The sequence below is a fragment of the Canis aureus genome, chromosome 13, assembly GCF_053574225.1.
Source record: "Canis aureus isolate CA01 chromosome 13, VMU_Caureus_v.1.0, whole genome shotgun sequence".
Lineage (NCBI taxonomy): Eukaryota > Metazoa > Chordata > Mammalia > Carnivora > Canidae > Canis > Canis aureus.
The window spans coordinates 32,753,745-32,760,237 of record NC_135623.1 but is presented as its reverse complement, the minus strand read 5'-3'; positions in this window follow the sequence as shown (position 1 = coordinate 32,760,237).

The following is a 6,493-nucleotide window of genomic DNA, read 5'->3' as shown; positions in this document are numbered from 1 at the left end:
ATTTGTGGGGAGAAAGGAAGGGATGAATGAACAGAATATGGGTGACTTTTGGGGCAGTGAAGCCATTCTTTGTGCTACTGTAGTGGTAAATGTATGACATTATGCATTTGTCAAAACCTGTAGAACTACTGTAGAACTGCATAACAGAAAGAATGAAATCTAATGTATACCGTGGATTGTAGTTAATAATAATGTAAATTAAAGCCTCTCTGAAGAAAGCCTATTAATTTTCTTTTAACAAAATGTAATCATAATTCCTGACACCAGAACATAAGAATCTATTTATATATGTCCTGTGTGTTGATTTAGTTAATAAACTTTTTTTTTGCTTCAGTTATGTTTAATGTGGAAACTATTGATGTAAGTAAATGTGTTGTGTGTATATGTGTGTGTGTGTGTGTGTGTGTGTGTGTGTGTGTGTGATTAACAGGTAGATAATGCTGTTCCATCTTTTTTTTTTTAATGTTGTTCCATCTTGAGTAAACATTTCGCTTTGACTGTTGATGACAGGTTAAAATGTTTCATAGGTGTGCATTTCATCCAAAGATAACGCTGTTGTGCTGTCATCAGAAAAATGTATCCTTTGTATTTTGGTGGCAGATTATAAAAAGCTTCTATGTTTTTAAATCACCCATCTTCTTGTAAATAGGTAAAATAATGTGTGTACAATGTAGGGGAGAAATATTTGCTGGTAACTAAAATAATTTTTTATCATAGGAAGGTATCTGTATTAATTTCTTAATGCCACCATAAAATATTACCACAAATTTGGTGGTTTGAAACTACAGAAATATATCCCCTCACAGTTATAGAAGCTAGAGGTCTAAAAATCAAGATATTATCACTCTGATTATTTCTCTGAAGGCTCTAGGGAAAAATCCTTCCTTGCCTCTTCCTAGCTTCTAGTTGTTGCCCTTAACCCTTGGCTTGCAGCTTCCCAATGTGCTAAATTTCCATTTTCTTACAAAGACACCAGATATTGGACTCAGGTCCCACTCTAATCCCCTATGATCTCATCTTAATTAATTATATCTGCAAAGACTGGATTTTCATCCCCCTGTATTTTGGCAGGGGGATGCCGTACTGCAGTACTCGTCTGGTGATGGAATTTTCTTATTTAATATGTCTTCTCACTGGTCTAGATGATACACCTTTTCAACTAATAACATCATGTTTTCTAAAGCCTGTTTGATAAGTAATTCAAATCAGAGGCTGGACAGGATGGACAGTAAGTATACAGTGGTGAAGGAGTAACTTTTAACTGGCAATTAATTTGCCTTTATTCCTAGCACAGAAAGCTACTTGTGCTCAGCAGTGAAAAAGAATTTCATATTAACTAGATTATGGTCACTGAAAATCACATAAAAGACTATTTTAGACTGTGATATTTGCTTTTCTTATAATTAATTCCAAATTTCTTAAACTACTTGATCTCAACTCAGCTCACATGTGGGTATTTTAATGCAACTTAACTTTTTTTATAGTCTGCGCTAGGGGACCTATAAACATTTTCATGTTTGTGTGTTAGTCTAATAAAACTATCACTTGTAGTGCAAAAGAATAAAGATGCAATGATATAAAATGAGCTAAGATTTTCATAGAGATTGATTGGACTAAATGTGAAAAAACACAAAAATCTACTACAGAATAATCATTCATTATGTAAATATCTAAAGAGTCTCATAGATCTCTTACTTGTTAATTTGTTCAACAACTTTGTTTAGTTCATTTTCACAGACTACTTTTAAGAACTTAGGTTTGCAGTTGCCAGAGAAATTTTACAAGGAAAAAAAAAATAGCTCCAAATCTTTATATTATCTGAGGGCATATGTTCCCATCCAAGTAGTTCTATACCATATTAAATAAAATTCTTAAGTTAATCAAAATAGTATTAAGTAAAAAAATCAAAATTTTGCTATATTCATGTTATTCTTACCTTTAAAGGCCTTGGGAAAATCAGCTGTTTTCTAATGATGTGATTTATAAACATTAACAATAAAAATTGTCCCAATAATTTACATATTATTTTAAAATTTCCTACATCTTGGCTCCAGGACTCACTCTCTGATGTAACTTCCTATACAAACTCCATTAGTTCTGCTTCCAAAGAAGCAGATGCTCAGATGGGATCAGATACACAAGAGGTTTATTGAGGAAAATGTCTATGAAGAATAAATCAAAGGAAGTAGGAGAAACTTCAGACCACAATGGAGATCTGGCCTAAAGGAAAGTAGGAAGAAAGAAGGGTTGAGTAGGAAGTATCAGATGACAGCATAGTTCTGAGAAAATTTTGGGCAGGGTAATGGTAGAATCCATGAGCCAAACTCTCCTGTCAGAGGAGTCCTACTTTCCATAGAAATGGTTCAGCACCAATATCCTACCCCATTCAGTCATTTGCTAGGAGAAACCTGTGGGAGGGTGACCTTGCACAGATGTGAGGGTGGATGTAGAGCTCAGTCAACCATGTGGTCCCCAAAGCAGGAGATAGGAATGGGTTGTTTTTATGTTTTTATGGCCATTCCTTAAGCTGTATTATGGAGTTTTTTTTTTTTTTTCCCAAAGAGGAGAATCTCTGACTCCTTGAAATTATATTGTAACTTACTTCCTTCGATGAAGAATTTGAAGTGTGTTTGTTGCTTTATTTTTGGGTTGACTTTTTAAAAAAAACATTTTTATTTAATTTTTTATTTTAAGTCATAAAGTACCAAACTCCAAGAAATTCCCTGGGGAGAATTAAAATCATCTCTGAGTTCTTAAGATTTATTTTATTATTTATGTGAACTTTGGGGTGAATACTTTTTTCCTTCCTCCTATACTGACCTTTATATTTCTATCCTCCAACCTATTTGCTTAACTCCAGAGTTCTTTATTTTATTCTAATGAATATGAGCAGATTCATTGGGTACATGAAGTTACTATAAAGCTTAAGAGCAAATGCCTTTGCTTCTCTTGTGATTGAGTATGACAGGAGATTTTTACATCAAAACTAGGATAAACACCTTAAAAAGTGGCTATTTAAGTGAATTAACACAATTTCTTTTCTTAAATTGGATTTAAAGATTAAATAAGCTTTCCCAGTTAAGTAATATTTCATAAATGTAAATTCTTTGTTAGTGTTGACATTTAGAGATCACTAGATTCAATAATAATACATTATCTTTATTTTTCATTAAGTTTTAAATCCAATAAGGTTATGTTACATTATACACCAAAAGAAATAATTATGATTAATCTCCTATAAACTTTTAATCTACTTTTTTAATCTAACTTTTTTATCCTTTTTAAATCTAACTTTTAATCATATAACTTTTTAATGTTAAATACTTTTCTTTTTACTCAATTTGAAATCATGCCTGAAGTGTAATTTATTTATAGCTAGGATGATTTCTAACTATTTATTAGTGAGATCTCTTCCTATTTAGTAAAGCAATATATTTTATGAATTCTCAACAAATTTTGCACTGGACCGGATATGTGTAATTTTATATCCAGTGAAAATTAGATATCTTCATCTTAGGCAGTATTTTACCTAAAGGTAAAAATCAATATTGGTTTTATACTTAATTATTTTAGTCTCCTTTTAATATTTTAGATGAATACTCATTATAATCTTGTTCCAAGGTTGTCCAAATCCAAATAGGCTCAATCAATATATTTTTTCTAATAGTAGGTCTTCTTAATGTCATACTGACTTAACTCAGGTTGCTAAATTCAAACCCTCGCTCTCACATTTAATAGCTATATAAACTGTAAACTTAAAAATTTTTGAATTTGTTAGTTGTGATGATATCTATGTATCTCCCTATGGCAGTGACTGTAGCTCTAACCTAATACTTGTTTTCCCTTTGATTAAGAATAAGGTAACATTTAATAGCATAAAAAACTTCCAATTTCCTTTGCAACTACTTATGACTAATTGGTGTAATCTGGCTATTGCAAATATAGGAAAAAGGATGTGTATGAATTCAGGATAATTCTTTTAAGGTATAGCTTGTGTCCGTTCTTTCTGATTGGCTAAAATGTAGATGTGAAGTTAAAATATCCAGGTTGACCTTGGGGAAATTTGGAGAATATGAGTGAGGTTTGCAGAGTGGAACAAAGAGACGGCAAGTTATACCCTTGTGACTTTGTGAACGCAGCCTCAATACCAGCTCTGAACTCATTTTTTTCCTTCTAACAAATAGTAAAGATTTAAAAGAAATACATCTTATTCTACTATCTTCTTCATCCTTTTTTGTATATACTGTCTTATTTCTATCAGAATAAATATTGATTAAAAGCATGGACTTTGAATCAGACTCCTAAATCAAGTTCTGCTTCTAACATTTAAGAGCTTCTAATATGTTTTCTTTTTTTAATTTAATAGCTATGCTAACTTGGAGAAGGTATTTTACTTATTTGAGTCTGAATTTCCTCATTGGAAAAATGGAGATGAAAATAAAAATATCTGTCTTGTTGGGTTGGTATCCACACAAAATAGTGCTTTGTAGGTATTAACTAACTTCTTCCTTTTCTTCTCCTCTGCCTTCTTCATCTCCTTTTTTCTCTTCTTTTGTCTCTTCTTATTCTTCCTCTCCTTGTTCTCCTTTTTTCCATCTTTCTTCTTCAGTGATTATTATCCAAATATATTGGTTTAAAAGAAGATGAAAATTAAAATATGAAGAATACTGAGGTGACTGGGTGGCTCAGCCAGGTAAGCAGCTAACTCTTGGTGTCTACTCAGGTCATGATCTTGCAGTGGTGAGATGGAGAACCAAATCAGGCTCCATGCTCAGCAGGGAGTCTACTTGAGATTCTCTTCCTTCTCCCGGCTCCCTCTGCTCCTTCTCTGCTTGCCCAAGCACATCTCTCTTTCTCTAAAAAAATAAAATATTTTAAAAATAATCATATGAAGAATATATAGATGAAGTAAATTTTGATAGCTTGTGTCACCTGGTTTGGATGTTTCCAGGTATTCATTTACTTAGTTATTCAAGGAACACTTATTCAGACCATAATATGTAACACATTTATTAACAGAAAATTAAATTAGAAAAATAACTACCTTGTACTACTTATCCTTAAGTTTTGCAAAGAAAATAATTTTTTTCTTATTAGTATGCTCTAAATTTTCTGCAATGGATATATATCTTACAAAAGTTATAAAAAGTTTAAAGATTATGATTACATTTTAAAATGAATCTTTTATTCAATTACATTAAAATTCTTGTGTTAAAATGGTTCTTAAATTTCTTCCAGGTGTTTTTGTCACAATGCTTTTAGGCCAGGAATTATCTAATTGGTGCGATGATGTTAAATTTAAAAGTAAAACAGAAGATTTTAGAAACTATGTAAAGTGGCACTATTCTGCACTTAAAAAAAATTAGACTTCCTATTTAGCTTAGTAATAGACTACTTGGATTTCTAGTTTAATAATTTTAAGAATACAGTTCTGTTACAGTCGTGATTTCTTTACTCTTTTCCTTGTGGATCTTCTGCTTATCACACATTTCATCAGAATTATTCTGGCAAGCAACCATGAGATAGTTCCTTGTTTTTTCTTGTTTAATGTATTTTATTTCTGTATTTGACCTTAACTAGACATATATATTTAATTTTTATAATAAAGTATTCTTAAAATACAAATATGATGCATTATACTAAATAATGCATTTCTAACAGTAGTTAAAATATTATTATATATTATAAAAATAATTATTCCTAGACTTTTTAAGTTATTATTATAAAAATAGTTTTTTTTTTCTTTTTATGTTATATGGGGAAACCTATCTTGATCAAATTTACATAAAATAAATTACATTTTATTTAAAGTATACATTTTTTTACTGTAATACATCAGTCACAAATGGAATAACTAGGATGAGGAAAAAGAAAAATGTTTGCCATGTGGGTATATTTTCTTAAAATGCTTTGAAAGTGGTCCAAAAATGCCTTGTTGGCAATCTATGGCAACATTCATGTAAAAAAAAAGAAAAGTAATATTAAACTGATGTTTAAAGATACAAAAGAAAGCAAACACAGCTGGCTGCTGTACATGTTCATGTGTAAGTTCAACTGCTTTTTTTCTCTTTTTGTTTCTCTCTCTCTTTATTAAACTAAAGTTTCAAAACATGTTCCTCCTTTGGTGTCCTAAAAGGAAAGGGGGAAAAACACATGGCATGATGAATAAATCAACTACTTAATGCAATCTTCAAAAGAAAAGTAAAATAAACCTATTCAATATTTATACTTCAATAAAAAAAAAATTGGGCGTAACTTCTGGATTACAATGGAGTCAACTTCTTCTTACTTTCCTTTACACTATTCCCCAAACAGGAAACACATGAAAACTCATTAAAAGTACTAAATCTGAGACTAAGAGAAAAACAATTGCCAGATATTGGGATAAATATCAACTAAATGTGAATTACATTTATAAAAATCATCAGTGGTAGAGCTTTTCATCACCTCATGAAACAACTGCAAGCTCTGCATGACTGGAAGAACATGAGGC